Source organism: Nerophis lumbriciformis, linkage group LG01 (assembly GCF_033978685.3).
Source record: "Nerophis lumbriciformis linkage group LG01, RoL_Nlum_v2.1, whole genome shotgun sequence".
Taxonomy (NCBI): Eukaryota; Metazoa; Chordata; class Actinopteri; order Syngnathiformes; family Syngnathidae; genus Nerophis; species Nerophis lumbriciformis.
In genome coordinates, this window is record NC_084548.2 from 60,210,895 (window position 1) to 60,230,882 (window position 19,988).

The following is a 19,988-nucleotide window of genomic DNA, read 5'->3' on the forward strand; positions in this document are numbered from 1 at the left end:
AGGTTGACCTTGACGTTTCGCCTCTCATCCAAGTAGGCTTCATCAGTTTGTGCTTATTCAAGATTCAAGATTTAAGATTCAAGATTGTTTATTGTCATATGCACAGTTAAACAGAAAGTTTGCCGTACTATGAAATTCTTACTTTGCTAGTCCACCCTTCAACAAGTCACACGGTAAGATTTATAGACTTAGATTGGTCAGATTAAGTCCAACGGTTGGTGCCAAAACCCCAAATATTTATACAGTTTACTATTTTTTTTAATGTTGTAAAAATAACACAACAATATCTTAATTCCTCTATATGTCCATGTGGTTATATGCTGTGACATAGACCTTGAGTATAAAAACTATTATTTGCCGCCTCTCAGCATAATTGGACATAACCAAACTAAGATGAGGTGGCCGAGTGGTTAAGGCGATGGACTGCTATCCATTGTGTTCTACACGCGTGGGTTCGAATCCCATCTTTGAGCTGTGTTTCTCTTTAGTTGGCCTCAACTGAAGAAAGGTTGTGAACGCGTAGATCAGAATAACAATGTTTGACTGTGGTTACAGAGTATCACACTGTCATGTGTCAACGACTTTCTAGAGCTGAGGTGACTACTGACCTTTCTGCATGTTTGCTCAAAATGACTACGCATCTATAACAGAAAAAAGTATTCTCATTTACCTACTCCTCCTCAAACGACAATTTTTTTTAACTATAAAATATTTGGAGAATGCAGGTATCGATCCCGCTACCTCTCACATGCAAAGCGAGCGCTCTACCATTTGAGGTTGGTCAGATCTATTCTTAGACTCAGATTTTTCGGATTTAACCTTTGACTCTGAATGGTCAGATCTAGTCTTGGACTTAGATTGGTCAGATCTAGTCTAGCGGCTATTGCCAAAACCCCAAATTCTAATACTCCAACACAAGGAGGGTGTGCCTGGGCAAAGATGGTACTGCCCTTTTGTAGTGAGAAAAAACATCTGTTGAGATGCAGAAGAGCAATCCCACTGTCAGTGCCAACAACAGTCATCCATCCATCCATTTTCTACCGCTTGTCCTTTTTGGAGTCACGGTGGTGCTGGAATATATTTCAGCTGCATTTGGGCGGAATGCGGTGTACACCGTGGACAAGTCGCCAACTCATCGCAGCAACGACAGTCATTGAAGTGGAATTTCCCTTCCTTCGCATTGTGGTATTGTGTGGCAGAAGTATCGCTGTGGATCGACCACTATCAGCCCAACATAGTCAGCATCACCCTTGTTAATATTTCCTTCAGTTGTAACAAAGGCACAAAGAAGCATCTGTGACCAGGGTGTTTCTAACTCCTGTTATTTGCTGGAGGCTAGATTGCAGAGTATTTTAGGAATGGTTGAAAGAACAGTGTTGTATGTGGATAATAGGTGATTTCGCAGACCACCTCCTCTGTTCAGTCATCAATGTCAAGGTTGACCTTGACGTTTCGCCTCTCATCCAAGTAGGCTTCATCGGCTTGTGCTTATTCAAGATTCAAGATTTAAGATTCAAGATTGTTTATTGTCATATGCACAGTTAAACAGACATGTTGCCGTACAATGAAAATCTTACTTTGCTAGTCCACCCTTCAACAAGTCATACGGTAAGACTTATAGACTTAGATTGGTCAGATTAAGTCCAACGGTTGGTGCCAAAACCCCAAATATTCATAGAGTTTACTATTTTTTGTTAATGTTGTAAAAATAACACAACAATATCTTAATTCCTCTATATGTCTATGTGGTTATGTGCTGTGGCGTAGACCTTGATTATAAAAACTATTATTTGCCGCCTCTCAGCAAGTTTTCACATAAACAAACTAAGATGAGATGGCCGAGTGGTTAAGGCGATGGACAGCTAATCCATTGTGTTCTACACGCGTGGGTTTGAATCCCATCTTCATCGAGCTGTGTTTCTCTTTAGTTGGCCTCAACTGACGAAAGGTTGTGAACGTGTAGATCAGAATAACAAGGTTTGACCGTGGTTACAGAGTATCACACTGTCATGTGTCAACGACTTTCTAGAGCTGAGGTGATTACTGACCTTCCTGCATGTTTCCTCAAAATGACTACTCATCTTTAACAGTAAAAAGAATGCTCATTTACCTACTTCTACTCAAAGGAAACCTTTTTTTGACATTAAAACATTTGGAGAATGCAGGTATCGATCCTGCTACCTCTCACATGCAAAGCGAGCGCTCTACCATTTGAGCTAATTCCACCTCTGTCTGTGACATAAACGTAGAAATTTTATTTTTCAATACATCAATGCCTATGGATGTTCTCATTCATCCAGGTCATTGTATTCTCAAGGCATTCAATCCATTGCTACTGGACTGTTTGGTGTGTCTTACAAAAAGGTTTCGCTTCTCATCCAAGTAGGCTTGATCAGTTCATGCTCATAGACACATTTTGGTCAGCTCTGTTCTTAGACTCAGATTGTTCGGATTCAACATTTGACTCTGATTAGTCAGATCTAGTCTTGGACTTAGATTTGTTTTTGGTTGCGCCCTACTAAGACCACGCCCCGATGCAAGATGGCGCCAGTATGTGCTTTGGCCTGCCGTCTCTCGCTGTCAGCTCTGTTCGTTTTTGTGTTTTTTGCGTCTATTTTCGTCTCTGTCAGCTCACTGCTTGTGTATGACCGCCAAACACTGTTGGATCTTTGCCCCTCTCCCACTGATATGATCAACTTCGACGTTGGTTTTTCGACGTCCCAGTCAGCTTTTTCACCTGGGCGGATTCCTGCCTTCCTTTCCCGCCCCCTGGCTCCTCTCCCCCGGCGGAAGCGTCTCCGGCGCCGCGGTAAACGTGGCGGCCAGCTGGTGAAAGTTAGGGCACTCCTGGCCCGGGTTCCCGTGGCTCCCCGAAGGAGGAATGGTGCGGTATCCGGTCTCCTCCTGCACCCACGCTCGCTCGATCCCATCGGCTCCTGGCTGGTTCCTATCGTTGGTTTGGAGGAAGAAGCGTGCCGTCGTCGCTCCTGCTGTCCCCGCCCCCGGAGGCGCGGGGTGGATCACCGCCACCTGCGGGCTGTGTGTCGGGCCCCACCCGGATTAATTGCGGCCTTGGACGTGCTGGCCCCCGCCAGGTTCGGTCTTGTGAACGCAAGATCTTTGACAAACAAAACTTTTATCCTGAAGGATTTCTTCACTTCCCGCGGACTGGACTTCCTCTGTGTGACGGAGACATGGCTGAGAGCCGGTGAGTCCGCCCCTCTTAATGAACTTCTGCCTCCGGAGTGTTCCTACTTTCATTCCCCACGACCGTCCGGTCGAAAAGGAGGAGGTTTAGCAGTCGTTTTTAAAAATGACTTTAAATGCCGTCAGATCCGCCTACAATCCTCCTTTTCAAGCTTCGAACTGTGCATGTTTGAACTGGGTCTTTCTGATGTCGTCCTGTGTGCCGTCATCTATCGACCACTCAAGTACCACAAAGACTTTATAACTGACTTTTCTGAATTTCTGGCTGAAATCCTGCCCAAATATGATCGTGTCCTTATTGTGGGTGATTTTAATATTCACACCTGCTGTCCAGACGAGCCGCTTTCCAGGAGCTTCCTGAATATAATCGACTCATTTAACTTTGTACAGTCTGTGTGTGGTTCTACACATGAACGCGGGCATACACTCGATTTAGTGCTCTCGTATGGTTTGTGTGTTTTTAATTTGGACATTTGCGACGCTGTGTTCTCTGATCACATGCCGATCCTGTTTGATATTGCCACGCAGTGTCCAGTTAAATTGTGCGCACCGCTCCAACGCTCTCGCATGTTTAATTCTTTGTCTCCTGCTCGGTTCTCCTCTATTTTTTCGACTCTTTGTGATGATAATTCTGCAGCATCTGTGTGTCTGAATACTGAAGAGTTGGTTTCTGGGTTCAACTCTATTTGTTTACAAACACTGGACACGATCGCGCCTTTCAAATGCCACCGCTCTAAAGCCACGCCTCAGCCCTGGTTGAATGATGACGTCACTCGGGCTGCCAGGCGCGTATGTAGAAGAGCAGAGAGAAAATGGAAAAAAGACAGGCTGCATGTGTCCTTTGCCATTTTTAAAGAAAGCCTGTTTTCCTTTCAGATGACTGTAAAAGCAGAAATGAATATATATCTATCTCAGATTATATCTTCTAACTGTAACAACCCCAGAGTTCTGTTTAAAACTATTAACACTGTCATTGATGCTCCCAAATCTGCTGGTTTTGATGCTTCTTTTGAATTCTGTGAAAATTGTCTCCATTTTTTCACTGACAAAATTGTGTCAACTAGAGCCAGTCTATCTCAGCCTTCATATGACCCTTCTGTTCCCCTGCATTTCTCTTGTTTTCCATCAGTTTGAGCCGGTGTCCTTTTCTTTTTTAAGTGACACAGTTAGTCATATGAAGCCCTCTGGTTCTCCTGCAGATGCCCTCCCACCTCGCCTGTTTAAGGAGGTACTTGCTACTATTGGATCAAGTGTCCTTAACATTATCAATAGTAGCCTCTTTTCTGGAATAGTTCCAGTAGAGTTTAAACATGCAGTGGTACGACCTCTACTTAAAAAACCCAGCCTCGACCCCTCTCTCCTCTCTAACTTCAGACCTATCTCTAATCTTCCATACATTTCCAAAATATTAGAGAAGGTTGTCTACAGTCAGTTGTTGCCCTTCTTAGAGGATAATGGTATCACTGAGCTGTTCCAGTCCGGTTTTAAAGCCCTCCACAGCACAGAGTCAGCGCTTCTAAAAGTTTTTAACGATATCCTCCTGTCCACTGATTCTGGTAAATATGTTGTCCTGGTGCTTTTAGATCTGTCTGCTGCGTTCGACACCGTCGACCACGCCACCTTAATCACTCGTCTTGAGAACTGTGTGGGCATTAAGGGCGCCGCCCTCAACTGGTTCCGGTCGTACCAAACCGACAGGAGTTTTTGTGTAAAAGTAGACAGTTTTATGTCGTCCACAGCTCCTTTACCACATGGGGTCCCCCAGGGCTCAATCCTTGCCCCAATTTTATTTGCGCTTTACCTTCTCCCCCTTGGTTCTATTTTTAGGAAGTACAGTATTGCATTTCATTTTTATGCCGATGATTGCCAGATTTATTTTCCCATGGCACAAAATAACACGGTTCAACGTTTTATTGACTGCCTGCACGACATCAAAGTCTGGCTTTCAGCTAACTTCCTGAGCCTAAATGAAGATAAAACAGAAGTTATGTTGTTCGGTCCAAGTCGCTCTCCCTCCCCCAACGTTGACCTCGGCACTTTGACCCCGTATCTCAGCGACTCTGTCACAAACCTGGGGGTAAAGTTTGACTCAGATTTTAAATTCGAAAAACAAATCAGCAGCGTCGTTCAAAAAAGCTTTTATCAATTACGCCAAATAGCGAAAGTGAAACCGCTTCTATCTATTAATCCACGCCTTTATCTCGACTCGTCTTGATTATTGTAATGCCCTGTATGTAGGCATTAGCCAGGCCTCCCTCGCCCGCCTGCAGCTCGTGCAGAACTCTGCTGCTCGTCTGCTAACACAGACCCGCAGACGTGAGCACATCACCCCTATTTTAGCGTCCCTTCACTGGCTCCCTGTGCGTTACCGAATCAATTTTAAACTCCTTTTATTTGTTTTTAAATGTCTAAACAACCTCGCGCCAACCTATCTCTCCGACCTCCTTCAGCCTTACTGCCCCACCCGATCCTTAAGATCAGCCGATCAGCTGCTGTTGACGGTCCCTGACACAAGGCTGAAGCTTAGAGGTGACAGAGCTTTCGCCGTTGCTGCTCCCAAGCTCTGGAACGACCTACCCCTGAGTGTTAGACAAGCCTCCTCTCTTCCTGTTTTTAAATCGCTCTTAAAATCATACTTTTATTCCATGGCTTTTAACACTGAGTGATATCCATCCTGCAATGGCGCCCCATAATACACCTGCTGTGATCCTGTTTTTATGTTTTTATGTTTTTATTAATTCTATTTTAATTATTTATTTTTTATCGTGTTCTGTTTGTGTTGTGTTGTGTTTGCTCGGTACTCGTTTTATCTTTTAACCTGTTCATTGTACAGCACTTTGGCTACCCCTGTGGTAAATTTTAAATGTGCTTTATAAATAAAGTTGATTTGATTTGATTTGATTTAGATTTGTCAGATCTAGTCTAGTGGCTATTGCCAAAACCCCAAATTCTTATACTCCAACACAAGGAGGGTGTGCCTGGGCAAAGATGGTACTGCCCTATCGTAGTGAGAAAAAACATCTGTTGAGATGCAGAAGAGCAATCCCACTGTCAGTGCCAACGACAGTCATCCATCCATCCATTTTCTACCGCTTGTCCTTTTTGGAGTCACGGGGGTGCTGGAACATATTTCAGCTGCATTTGGGCGGAATGCCGGGTACACCTTGGACAAGTCGCCAACTCATCGCAGCAACGACAGTCATTGAAGTGGAATTTCCCTTCCTTCGCATTGTGGTATTGTGTGGCAGAAGTATCGCTGTGGATCGACCACTATCAGCCCAACATAGTCAGCATCACCCTTGTTAATATTTCCTTCAGTTGTAACAAAGGCACAAAGAAGCATCTGTGACCAGGGTGTTTCTAACTCCTGTTATTTGCTGGAGGCTAGATTGCAGAGTATTTTAGGAATGGTTGAAAGAACAGTGTTGCATGTGGATAATAGGTGATTTCGCAGGCCACCTTCTCTGTTCAGTCATCAATGTCAAGGTTGACCTTGACGTTTCGCCTCTCATCCAAGTTGGCTTCATCGGTTTGTGCTTATTCAAGATTCAAGATTTAAGATTCAAGATTGTTTATTGTCATATGCACAGTTAAACAGACAGTTTGCCGTACAATGAAAATCTTACTTTGCTAGTCCACCCTTCAACAAGTCATACGGTAAGACTTATAGACTTAGATTGGTCAGATTAAGTCCAACGGTTGGTGCCAAAACCCCAAATATTCATACAGTTTACTATTTTTTTTTTAATGTTGTAAAAATAACACAACAATATATTAATTCCTCTATATGTCGATGTGGTTTTTTTCTGTGGCGTAGACCTTGATTATAAAAACGATTATTTGCCGCCTCTCAGCAAGTTTTCACATAAACAAACTAAGATGAGGTGGCCGAGTGGTTAAGGCGATGGACTGCTAATCCCTTGTGTTCTACACGCATGGGTTCGAATCCCATCCTCATCGAGCTGTGTTTCTCTTTAGTTGGCCTCAACTGACAAAAGGTTGTTAACGCGTAGATCAGAATAACAATGTGGTTACAGAGTATCATACTGTCATGTGTCAACGACTTTCTAGAGCTGAGGTGATTACTGACCTTTCTGCATGTTTCCTCAAAATGACTACTCATCTTTAACAGAAAAAAGTATGCTCATTTAGCTACTTCTACTCAAAGGAAACCTTTGAGTAGAAGCTAGCGCGGAGAAAGGCGTCGCCGGGCGCCGGTCAGAAGGAGTCTACTCCTGCACACCGCGACCAGGACTTCTCGGAAGACAGCAGGAACTTCACTCGGTGACAGAAAACACCGTGAGTATGGCTTCCTGCGCGTCTTGCATCTTACTCACGGAGATGCTGGCTCTGCTAGAGGGCCGTGTCCGCCAGTTAGAGCAGAGTAATCTCGTAACTTTAGATGTTGCGGACACATCTGCTAGCGTTAGCTGTAGCGAGCTAACTAGCCCAGCCTGTAGCAGTCCTAAGCGGCCTACAAGCTACGGTGTACCGGTTGAGACGCATAATAGATTTAGCTCTTTAGCTAGTCCTACACCCCAGTCTACCGGGCACCACACCTTAGTCATAGGGGACTCCATCACCCGAAACATAAAGCTTAGCAAACCAGCCACAATTAAGTGCATCCCGGGGGCCCGAGCACCTGACATAGAGGCTAATCTTAGGGAGCTAACTCGCAACAGGCCTAGTAAACACGTACGACAGGCTAATCGGACCACTAGTTATGCGAATATAGTTGTACACGTTGGCTCCAATGACACTAGAATGAGACAGTCAGAGATTACAAAGAGAAACATAGCCAGGACTTGTGATCTCGCTAGAAAGATGTCCAGGCATCGAGTAATTGTCTCTGGCCCCCTGCCTGCGAGAGGCAATGATGAGAGATATAGCAGATTAGTCTCGCTTAACAAGTGGCTGGCTAGCTTCTGTAGACAACAGGGACTAACGTTTATTGATAATTGGCCCTCTTTCTGGGGCAAACCAGGCTTGCTGATGAGGGACGGCCTTCACCCTAACCAGGAAGGCGCCATCATCCTGTCTAAGAATATAGACTACTGTTTAAGTCACATTTGACTAACTACACTAGAGCAAGCCCGGTCACAGGCAATTACAGAGCCTGCTAGTCCGGGTGAGGAGTCAGTTAAGCTAGAACTAGCCAGCACCAGGCTGGATAATTCCTGTACGCATAGCAATTTTCTTAGAATAACACACAACTCACATAATGTGTTTTCTGTTGTGAATGTGTCCGGGGTAGATATGCATTCTACTGAGGTGGCAAATCATGATGCGTTCAGTCGATCGCAGCATCAAGCAAACAATCTGAAAATTCCCGTCGTATCAATTCCTAGATATGGTCGAAACTATTTAAAGTGCACTACGTATAATAAACGCAACATTATTAATATTTCTACTACGGATAATTTAAACAAAAACTCGTCAAAACAGCCCAATACTTATAATATGGGCTTTTTAAACATAAGATCATTGTCTCCCAAAACGTTATTAGTTAATGAGGTCATTAGAGACAACAATCTTAACGTCATTGGTCTTAGTGAAACCTGGCTCAAACCAGACGAATTTTTTGCGCTAAATGAGGCATCTCCTCCTAACTATACGAATGCGCATATTGCCCGTCCCCTTAAAAGGGGTGGGGGGGTCGCACTAATATACAATGAAAACTTTAACCTTACCCCTAACCTAAATAATAAATACAAATCGTTTGAGGTGCTTACTATGAGGTCTGTCGCACCGCTGCCTCTCGATATGGCTGTTATCTACCGCCCCCCAGGGCCCTACTCGGACTTTATTAATGAATTCTCAGAGTTCGTTGCTGATCTAGTGACGCACGCAGACAATATAATCATAATGGGGGACTTTAATATCCATATGAATACCCCATCGGACCCTCAGTGCGTGGCGCTCCAGACTATAATTGATAGCTGTGGTCTTACACAAATAATAAATGAACCTACGCATCGCAACGGCAATACGATAGATCTAGTGCTGGTCAGGGGTGTCACCACCTCCAAAGTTATGGTACTCCCGTATACTAAAGTAATGTCCGATCATTACCTTATAAAATTCGAAGTTCTGACTCATTGTCAACAAACTAATAATAATAATAACTGCTATAGCAGCCGCAACATTAATGCCGCCACAACGATGACTCTTGCTGACCTACTGCCTTCGGTAATGGCACCATTCCCAAATTATGTCGGCTCTATTGATAACCTCACTAACAACTTTGACAATGCCCTGCGCAAAACCATTGATAGTATAGCACCGCTAAAACAAAAAAGGGCCCCTAAAAGGCGCACCCCATGGTTTACAGAGGAAACCAGAGCTCATAAATTATCATGTAGAAAGTTGGAACGCAAATGGCGCGCGACCAAGCTTGAGGTTTTCCATCAAGCATGGAGTGATAGTTTAATATCGTATAAACGCATGCTTACCTTAGCTAAAGCTAAATATTACTCAAATCTCATCCGCCTCAACAAAAACGACCCTAAATTTTTGTTTAGTACAGTAGCATCGCTAACCCAACAAGGGACTCCTCCCAATAGCTCCACCCACTCGATAGATGACTTTATGAATTTCTTTAATAAGAAAATTGAACTCATTAGAAAGGAGATTAAAGACAACGCATCCCAGCTACAACTGGGTTCTATGAACACAGATACAACTGTATCTACGACGGATACTGCAATACAAAATAGTCTCTCTCTTTTTGATGAAATAACATTAGAGGAACTATTACAGCGTGTAAGTGGGATAAAACAAACAACATGTTTACTTGACCCACTTCCTGGGAAACTTATCAAGGAGCTTTTTGTATTATTAGGTCCATCAGTGCTAAATATTATAAACTTATCACTTTCCTCTGGCACTGTTCCCCTAGCATTCAAGAAAGCGGTTATTCATCCTCTGCTCAAAAGACCTAACCTTGATCCTGACCTCATGGTAAACTACCGACCGGTGTCCCACCTTCCCTTTATTTCGAAAATCCTCGAAAAAATTGTCGCACAGCAGCTAAATGAACACTTAGTGTCTAACAATCTCTGTGAACCTTTTCAATCCGGTTTCAGGGCAAATCACTCTACGGAGACAGCCCTCGCAAAAATGACTAATGATCTACTGCTAACGATGGATTCTGATGCGTCATCTATGTTGCTGCTTCTTGATCTTAGCGCTGCTTTCGATACCGTCGATCATAATATTTTATTAGAGCGTATCAAAACACGTATTGGCATGTCAGACTTAGCTTTGTCGTGGTTTAACTCTTATCTTACTGACAGGATGCAATGCGTCTCCCATAATAATGTGACCTCGGACTATGTTAAGGTAACGTGCGGAGTTCCTCAGGGTTCGGTTCTTGGCCCTGCACTCTTTAGTATTTACATGCTGCCGCTAGGCGACATCATACGCAAATACGGTGTTAGCTTTCATTGCTATGCTGATGACACCCAACTCTACATGCCCCTAAAGCTGACCAACACGCCGGATTGTAGTCAGCTGGAGGCGTGTCTTAATGAAATTAAACAATGGATGTCCGCTAACTTCTTGCAACTCAACGCCAAGAAAACCGAAATGCTGATTATCGGTCCTGCTAAACACCGACATTTATTTAATAATACCACCTTAACATTTGACAACCAAACAATTACACAAGGCGAATCAGTAAAGAATCTGGGTATTATCTTCGACCCAACTCTCTCGTTTGAATCACACATTAAGAGTGTTACTAAAACGGCCTTCTTTCATCTCCGTAATATCGCTAAAATTCGTTCTATTTTATCCACTAGCGACGCTGAGATCATTATTCATGCGTTCGTTACGTCTCGTCTCGACTATTGTAACGTATTATTTTCGGGTCTCCCTATGTCTAGCATTAAAAAATTACAGTTGGTACAAAATGCGGCTGCTAGACTTTTGACAAGAACAAGAAAGTTTGATCATATTACGCCTATACTGGCTCACCTGCGCTGGCTTCCTGTGCACATAAGAAGTGACTTTAAGGTTTTACTACTTACGTATAAAATACTACACGGTCTAGCTCCGTCCTATCTTGTCGATTGCATTGTACCATATGTCCCGGCAAGAAATCTGCGTTCAAAGAACTCCGGCTTATTAGTGATTCCCAGAGCCCAAAAAAAGTCTGCGGGCTATAGAGCGTTTTCTATTCGGGCTCCAGTACTATGGAATGCCCTCCCGGTAACAATTAGAGATGCTACCTCAGTAGAAGCATTTAAGTCCCATCTTAAAACTCATTTGTATACTCTAGCCTTTAAATAGCCCCCCTGTTAGACCAGTTGATCTGCCGTTTCTTTTCTTTTCTCCTCTGCTCCCCTTTTCCTTGAGGGGGGGGGGGGGGGGGGGGGGCACAGGTCCGGTGGCCATGGATGAAGTGCTGGCTGTCCAGAGTCGGGACCCGGGGTGGACCGCTCGCCTGTGCATCGGCTGGGAACATCTCTACGCTGCTGACCCGTCTCCGCTCGGGATGGTGTCCTGCTGGCCCCACTATGGACTGGACTCTTACTATTATGTTGGATCCACTATGGACTGGACTCTCACAATATTATGTCAGACCCACTCGACATCCATTGCTTTCGGTCTCCCCTAGAGGGGGGGGGTTACCCACATATGCGGTCCTCTCCAAGGTTTCTCATAGTCATTCACATCGACGTCCCACTGGGGTGAGTTTTTCCTTGCCCGTATGTGGGCTTTGTACCGAGGATGTCGTTGTGGCTTGTGCAGCCCTTTGAGACACTTGTGATTTAGGGCTATATAAATAAAGATTGATTGATTGATTGATTGATTTTTTTGACATTAAAACATTTGGAGAATGCAGGTATCGATCCCACTACCTCTCACATGCAAATCGAGCGCTCTACCATTTGAGATAATTCCCCCTCTGTCTGTAACATTACGTAGAAATTCTATTTTTCAATACATCAATGCCTATGGATGTTCTCATTCATCCATCCATCCATCCATCCATCCATTTTCTACCGCTTATTCCCTTCGGGGTCGCGGGGGGCGCTGGAGCCTATCTCAGCTACAATCGGGCGGAAGGCGGGGTACACCCTGAACAAGTCGCCCACTCATTGCAGAAACGACAGTCATTGAAGTGGAATTTCCCTTCCTTCGCATTGTGGTATTGTGTGGCAGAAGTATCGCTGTGGATCGACCACTATCTGCCCAACATAGTCAGCTTCACCCTTGTTAGCATTTCCTTCAGTTGTAACAAAGGCACAAAGAAGCATCTGTGACCAGGGTGTTTCTATTTCCTGTTATTTGCTGGAGGCTAAATTGCAGAATATTTTAGGAATGGTTGAAAAAACAGTGTTGTATGTGGGTAATAGGTGAATTCGCAGACCACCTCCTCTGTTCAGTCATCAATGTCAAGGTTGACCTTGACGTTTCGCCTCTCATCCATGCAAGTAGGCTTCATCAGTTTGTGCTTATTCAAGATTCAAGATTTAAGATTCAAGATTGTTTCTTGTCTTTTGCACAGTTAAACAGACAGTTTGCCGTACAATGAAAATCTTACTTTGCTAGTCCACCTGTCAACAAGTCACAAGGTAAGATTTATAGACTTAGATTGGTCAGATTAAGTCCAACGGTTGGTGTCAAAACCCCAAATATTTATACAGTTTACTATTTTTTTGAATGCTGTAAAAGTAACACAACAATATCTTAATTCCTCGATATGTCCATGTGGTTATATGCTGTGACGTAGACCTTGATTATAAAAACTATTATTTGCCGCCTCTCAGCAAGTTTTGACATAAACAAACTAAGATGAGGTGGCCGAGTGGTTAAGGCGATGGACTGCTAATCCATTGTGTTCTACACGCGTGGGTTCGAATCCCATCCTCATCGAGCTGTGTTTCTCTTTAGTTGGCCTCAACTAAAGAAAGGTTGTGAACGCGTCTATCAGAATAACAATGTTTGACTGTGGTTACAGAGTATCACACTGTCATGTGTCAACGACTTTCTAGAGCTGAGTTGACTACTGACCTTTCTGCATGTTTCCTCAAAATGACTACTCATCTTTAACAGTAAAAAGAATGCTCATTTACCTACTTCTACTCAAAGGAAACTTTTTTTCGACATTAAAACTTTTGGAGAATGCAGGTATCGATCCCGCTAACTCTCACATGCAAACCGAGCGCTCTACCATTTGAGCTAATTCCTCCTCTGTCTGTGACATAGACGTAGAAATTCTATTTTTCAATACATTAATGCCTATGGATGTTCTCATTCATTGAAGTGGAATTTCCCTTCCTTCGCATTGTGGTATTGTGTGGCAGAAACATCGCTGTGGATCGACCACTATCAGCCCAACATAGTCAGCATCACCCTTGTTAGCATTTCCTTCAGTTGTAACAAAGGCACAAAGAAGCATCTGTGACCAGGGTGTTTCTATCAATCAATCAATCAATCAATGTTTATTTATATAGCCCTAAATCACAAGTGTCTCAAAGGGCTGCACAAGCCACAACGACATCCTCGGTACAAAGCCCACATAAGGGCAAGGAAAAACTCACCCCAGTGGGACGAAAGAGTATTTTAGGAATGGTTGAAAGAACAGAGTTGTATGTGGATAATAGGTGATTTCGCAGACCACCTCCTCTGTTCAGTCATCAATGTCAAGGTTGACCTTGACGTTTCGCCTCTCATCCAAGTAGGCGTCATCAGTTTGTGCTTATTCAAGATTCAAGATTTAAGATTCAAGATTGTTTATTGTTATATGCACAGTTAAACAGACAGTTTGCCGTACAATGAAAATCTTACTTTGCTAGTCCACCCTTCAACAAGTCACACGGTAAGATTTATAGACTTAGATTGGTCAGATTAAATCCAACGGTTGGTGCCAAAACCCCAAATATTTATACAGTTTACTATTTTTTTTAATGTTGTAAAAATAACACAACAATATCTTAATTCCTCTATATGTCCATGTGGTTATATGCTGTGACGTAGACCTTGATTATAAAAACTATTATTTGCCGTCTCTCAACAAGTTTTGACAAAAACAAACTAAGGTGAGGTGGCCGAGTGGTTAAGGCGATGGACTGCTAATCCATTGTGTTCTACATGCATGGGTTCGAATCCCATCCTCATCGAGCTGTGTTTCTCTTTAGTTGGCCTCAACTGACGAGGGGTTGTGAACGCGTCGATCAGAATAACAATGTTTGACTGTGGTTACAGAGTATCATACTGTCATGTGTCAACGACTTTCTAGAGCTGAGGTGACTACTGACCATTCTGCATGTTTCCTCAAAATGACTACTCATCTTTAACAGAAAAAAGTATGCTCATTTACCTACTTCTACTCAACGGAAGCTTTTTTTTTTTACATTAAAACATTTGGAGAACGCAGGTATCGATCCCGCTACCTCTCACATGCAAAGCGAGCGCTCTAACATTTGAGCTAATTCCCCCTCTGTTTGCGACATAAACGTAGAAATTCTATTTTTCAATACATCAATGCCTATGGATGTTCTCATTCATCCAGGTCATTGTAATCTCAAGGCATTCAATCCATTGCAACTGGACTGTTTGGTGTGTCTTACAAAAATATTTCGCTTCTCATCCAAGTAGGCTTGATCAGTTCATGCTCCTAGACACAGGTTGGTCAGATCCATTCTTAGACTCAGATTGTTCAGATTTAACCTTTGACTACGATTGGTGAGATCTAGTCTTGGACCTAGATTGGTCAGATCTAGTCTAGTGGCTATTGCCAAAACCCCAAATTCTTATACTCCAACACAAGGAGGGTGTGCCTGGGCAAAGATGGTACTGCCCTATCGTAGTGAGAAAAAACATCTGTTGAGATGCAGAAGAGCAATCCCACTGTCAGTGCCAACGACAGTCATCAATCCATCCATTTTCTAACGCTTGTCCTTTTTGGAGTCACAGGGGGTGCTGGAACATATTTCAGCTGCATTTGGGCGGAATGCGGCGTACACCTTGGACAAGTCGCCAACTCATCGCAGAAACAACAGTCATTGAAGTGGAATTTCCCTTCCTTCGCATTGTGGTATCGTGTGGCAGAAGTATAGCTGTGGATCGACCACTATCAGCCCAACATAGTCAGCATCACCCTTGTTAGCATTTCCTTCAGTTGTAACAAAGGGACAAAGAAGCATCTGTGACCAGGGTGTTTCTAACTCCTGTTATTTGCTGGAGGCTAAATTGCAGAGTATTTTAGGAATGGTTGAAAGAACAGTGTTGTATGTGGGTAATAGGTGATTTCGCAGACCACCTCCTCTGTTTAGTCATCAATGTCAAGGTTGACCTTGACGTTTCGCCTCTCATCCAAGTAGGTTTCATCAATTTGTGCTTATTCAAGATTCAAGATTTAAGATTCAAGATTGTTTATTGTCATATGCACAGTTAAACAGACAGTTTGCCGTACAATGAAAATCTTACTTTGCAAGTCCACCCTTCAACAAGTCACACGGTAAGACTTATAGACTTAGATTGGTCAGATTAAGTCCAACGGTTGGTGCCAAAACCCCAAATATTTATACAGTTTACTATTTTTTTTATGTTGTAAAAATAACACAACAAAATCTTAATTCCTCTATATGTCCATGTGGTTATATGCTGTGACGTAGACCTTGATTATAAAAACTATTATTTGCCGTCTCTCAACAAGTTTTGACAAAAACAAACTAAGATGAGGTGGCCGAGTGGTTAAGGCGATGGATTGCTAATCCATTGTGTTCTACACGCGTGGGTTTGAATCCCATCCTCATCGAGCTGTGTTTCTCTTTAGTTGGCCTCAACTGACGAGGGGTTGTGAACGCGCCGATCAAAATAACGACCTTTGACTGTGGTTACAGAGTATCACACTGTCATGTGTCAACGACTTTCTAGAGCTGAGGTGACTACTGATCTTTCTGCATGTTTCCTCAAAATGACTACTCATCTTTAACAGAAAAAAGTATGCTCATTTACCTACTTCTCCTCAACGGAAGCCTTTTTTTGACATTAAAACATTTGGAGAATGCAGGTATCGATCCCGCTACCTCTCACATGCAAAGCGAGCGCTCTACCATTTGAGCTAATTCCCCCTCTGTCTGTGACAAAAATGTAGAAATTCTATTTTTCAATATATCAATGGCTATGAATGTTCTCATTCATCCAGGTCAATCTATTCTCAAGGCATTCAATCCATTGCAACTGGACTGTTTGAGGTGTCTTACAAAAAGGTTTCGCTTCTCATCCAAGTAGGCTTGATCAGTTCATGCTCATAGACACAGGTTAATCAGATTTATTCTTGGACTCAGATTGTTCGGATTTAACCTTTGACTCCGATTAGTTAGATCTAGTCTTGGACTTAGATTGGTCAGATCTAGTCTAGTGGCTATTGCCAAAACCCCAAATTCATTTACTCAAACACAAGCAGGGTGTGCCTCGGCAAAGATGGTACTGCCCTATCGTAGTGAGAAAAAACATCTGTTGAGATGCAGAAGAGCAATCCCACTGTCAGTGCCAACGACAGTCATCCATGCATCCATTTTCTACCGCTTGTCCTTTTTGGAGTCACGGGAGGTGCTGGAACATATTTCAGCTGCATTTGGGCGGAATGCGGTGTACACCTTGGACAAGTCGCCAACTCATCGCAGCAACGACAGTCATTGAAGTGGAATTTCCCTTCCTTCGCATTGTGGTAATGTGTGGCAGAAGTATCGCTGTGGATCGACCACTATCATCCCAACATAGTCAGCATCACCCTTGTTAGCATTTCCTTCAGTTGTAACACAGGCACAAATAAGCATCTGTGACCAGGGTGTTTCTAACTCCTGTTATTTGCTGGAGGCTAAATTGCAGGGTATTTTAGGAATGGTTAAAAGAACAGTGTTGTGTGTGGATAATAGGTGATTTCGCAGACCACCTCCTCTGTTCAGTCATCAATGTCAAGGTTGACCTTGACGTTTCGCCTCTCATCCAAGTAGGCTTCATCAGTTTGTGCTTATTCAAGATTCAAGATTTAAGATTCAAGATTGTTTATTGTCATAAGCACAGTTAAACAGACAGTTTGCCGTACAATGAAAATCTTACTTTGCTAGTCCACCCTTCAACAAATCACACGGTCAGATTTATAGTTTTAGATTGGTCAGATTAAGTTCAACGGTTGGTGCCAAAACCCCAAATATTTATACAGTTTACTATTTTTTTTAATGCTGTAAAAATAACACAACAATATCTTAATTCCTCTATATGTCCATGTGGATATATGCTTTGACATAGACCTTGATTATAAAAACTATTATTTGCCGCCTCTCAACAAGTTTTGACATAAAAAAAAAACTAAGATGAGGTGTCCGAGTGGTTAAGGCGATGGACTGCTAATCCATTGTGTTCTACACGCGTGGGTTTGAATCCCATCCTCATCGAGCTGTGTTTCCCTTTAGTTGGCCTCAACTGACGAAAGGTTGTGAACGTGTAGATCAGAATAACAATGTTTGACTGTGGTTACAGAGTATCACGCTGTCATGTGTCAATGACCTTCTAGAGCTGAGGTGACTACTGACCTCTCTGCATCCATCCATTTCTACCGCTTATTCCCTTCGGGGTCGTGGTGGGCGCTGGAGCCTATATCAGCTACAATCGAGCGGAAGGTTGTGTACACCCTGGACAAGTCGCCACCTCATCGCAGGGCCAACACAGATAGACAGACAACATTCACGCTCACATTCACACACTAGGGACAATTTAGTGTTGCCAATCAACTTATCCCCAGGTGCATGTTTTTTGGAGGTGGGAGGAAGCCGCAGTACCCGGAGGGAACCCACGCAGTCACGGGGAGAACATGCAAACTCCACACAGAAAGATCCCTAGTGTTTCCTCAAAATGACTACTCATCTTTAACAGAAAAAAGTATGCTCATTTACGTACTTCTACTCAAAGGAAACCTTTTTTTGACATTAAAACATTTGGAGAATGCAGGTATCGATCCCGCTACCTCTCACATGCAAAGCGAGCGCTCTACCATTTGAGCTAATTCCCCCTCTGTCTGTGACATAAACGTAGAAATTCTATTTTTCAATATATCAATGCCTATGGATGTTCTCATTCATCCAGGTCATTGTAATCTCAAGGCATTCAATCCATTGCAACTGGACTGTTTGGTGTGTCTTACAAAAATGTTTTGCTTCTCATCCAAGTAGGCTTGATCAGTTCATGCTCCTAGACACAGGTTAAACAGATTTATTCTTGGACTCAGATTGTTCGGATTTAACCTTTGACTCCGATTAGATAGATCTAGTCTTGGATTTAGATTGGTCAGATCTAGTCTAGTGGCTATTGCCAAAACCCCAAATTCTTATACTCCAACACAAGGAGGGTGTGCCTGGGCAAAGATGGTACTGCCCTATCATAGTGAGAAAAAACATCTGTTGGGATGCAGAAGAGCAATCCCACTGACAGTGCCAATGACAGTCATCCATCCATCCATTTTCTACCGCTTGTCCTTTTTGGAGTCACGGGGGGTGCTGGACCATATTTCAGCTGCATTTGGGCGGAATGCGGTGTACACCTTGGACAAGTCGCCAACTCATCGCAGCAACGACAGTCATTGAAGTGGAATTTCCCTTCCTTAGCATTGTGGTATTGTGTGGCAGAAGTATCGCTGTGGATCGACCACTATCTGCCCAACATAGTCAGTTTCACCCTTGTTAGCATTTCCTTCAGTTGTAACAAAGGCACAAAGAAGCATCTGTGACCAGGGTGTTTCTGTTTCCTGTTATTTGCTGGAGGCTAAATTGCAGAGAATTTTAGGAATGGTTGAAAAAACATTGTTGTATGTGGGTAATACGTGATTTCGCAGACCACCTCCTCTGTTCAGTCATTAATGTCAAAGTTGACCTTGACGTTTCGCCTCTCATCCAAGTAGGCTTCATCAGTTTGTGCTTATTCAAGATTCAAGATTTAAGATTAAAGATTGTTTATTGTCATATGCACAGTTAAACAGACAGTTTGCCGTACAATGAAAATTTGACTTCGCTAGTCCACCCTTCAACAAGTCACACGGTAAGACTTATAGACTTAGATTGGTCGGATTAAGTTCAACGATAGGTGCCAAAACCCCAAATATTTATACAGTTTACTATTTTTTTTAATGTCGTAAAAATAACACAACAATATCTTAATTCCTCTATATGTCCATGTGGTTATATGCTGTGACATAGACCTTGATTATAAAAACTATTATTTGCCGCCTCTCAGCAAGTTTTGACATAAACAAACTAAGATGAGGTGGCCGAGTGGTTAAGGCGATGGACTGCTAATCCATTGTGTTCTACACGCGTAGGTTCGAATCCCATCCTCATCGAGCTGTGTTTCTCTTTAGTTGGCCTCAACTGACGAAACGTTGTCAACGCGTAGATCAGAATAACAATGTTTGACTGTGGTTACAGAGTATCACACTGTCATGTGTCAACGACTTTCTAGAGCTGAGGTGACTACTGACCTTTCTGCATGTTTGCTCAAAATGACTACTCATCTTTAACAGAAAAAAGTATGCTCATTTGCCTACTTCTCCTCAAAGGAAACCTTTTTTTGACATTAAAACATTTGGAGAATGCAGGTATCGATCCCGCTACCTCTCACATGCAAAGCGAGCGCTCTACCATTTGAGCTAATTCCCCCTCTGTCTGCATTATAAACGTAGAAGTTCTATTTTTCAATACATCAATGCCTATGGATGTTCTCATTCATCCAGATCATTGTACTCTCATGGCATTCAATCCATTACAACTGGACTG

The 19,988-nt window shown here is 43.0% G+C and overlaps 7 non-coding genes across 7 annotated transcripts; all 7 read left to right on the forward strand.

Annotated features, from left to right (window-relative positions):
• Positions 1-1,828: 1,828 nt before the first annotated feature.
• Positions 1,829-1,910, forward strand: trnas-gcu (transfer RNA serine (anticodon GCU)). Its single transcript has one exon. It is a non-coding gene; the product is annotated as a tRNA-Ser (tRNA).
• A 5,175-nt stretch (positions 1,911-7,085) lies between these two features.
• trnas-gcu (transfer RNA serine (anticodon GCU)) lies at positions 7,086-7,167 on the forward strand. Its single transcript has one exon. It is a non-coding gene; the product is annotated as a tRNA-Ser (tRNA).
• A 5,840-nt stretch (positions 7,168-13,007) lies between these two features.
• trnas-gcu (transfer RNA serine (anticodon GCU)) lies at positions 13,008-13,089 on the forward strand. Its single transcript has one exon. It is a non-coding gene; the product is annotated as a tRNA-Ser (tRNA).
• A 1,165-nt stretch (positions 13,090-14,254) lies between these two features.
• Positions 14,255-14,336, forward strand: trnas-gcu (transfer RNA serine (anticodon GCU)). The gene has a single exon. It is a non-coding gene; the product is annotated as a tRNA-Ser (tRNA).
• A 1,558-nt stretch (positions 14,337-15,894) lies between these two features.
• trnas-gcu (transfer RNA serine (anticodon GCU)) lies at positions 15,895-15,976 on the forward strand. Its single transcript has one exon. It is a non-coding gene; the product is annotated as a tRNA-Ser (tRNA).
• A 1,560-nt stretch (positions 15,977-17,536) lies between these two features.
• On the forward strand, positions 17,537-17,618 carry trnas-gcu (transfer RNA serine (anticodon GCU)). The gene has a single exon. It is a non-coding gene; the product is annotated as a tRNA-Ser (tRNA).
• A 1,855-nt stretch (positions 17,619-19,473) lies between these two features.
• trnas-gcu (transfer RNA serine (anticodon GCU)) lies at positions 19,474-19,555 on the forward strand. The gene has a single exon. It is a non-coding gene; the product is annotated as a tRNA-Ser (tRNA).
• The last annotated feature ends 433 nt before the right edge of the window (positions 19,556-19,988 follow it).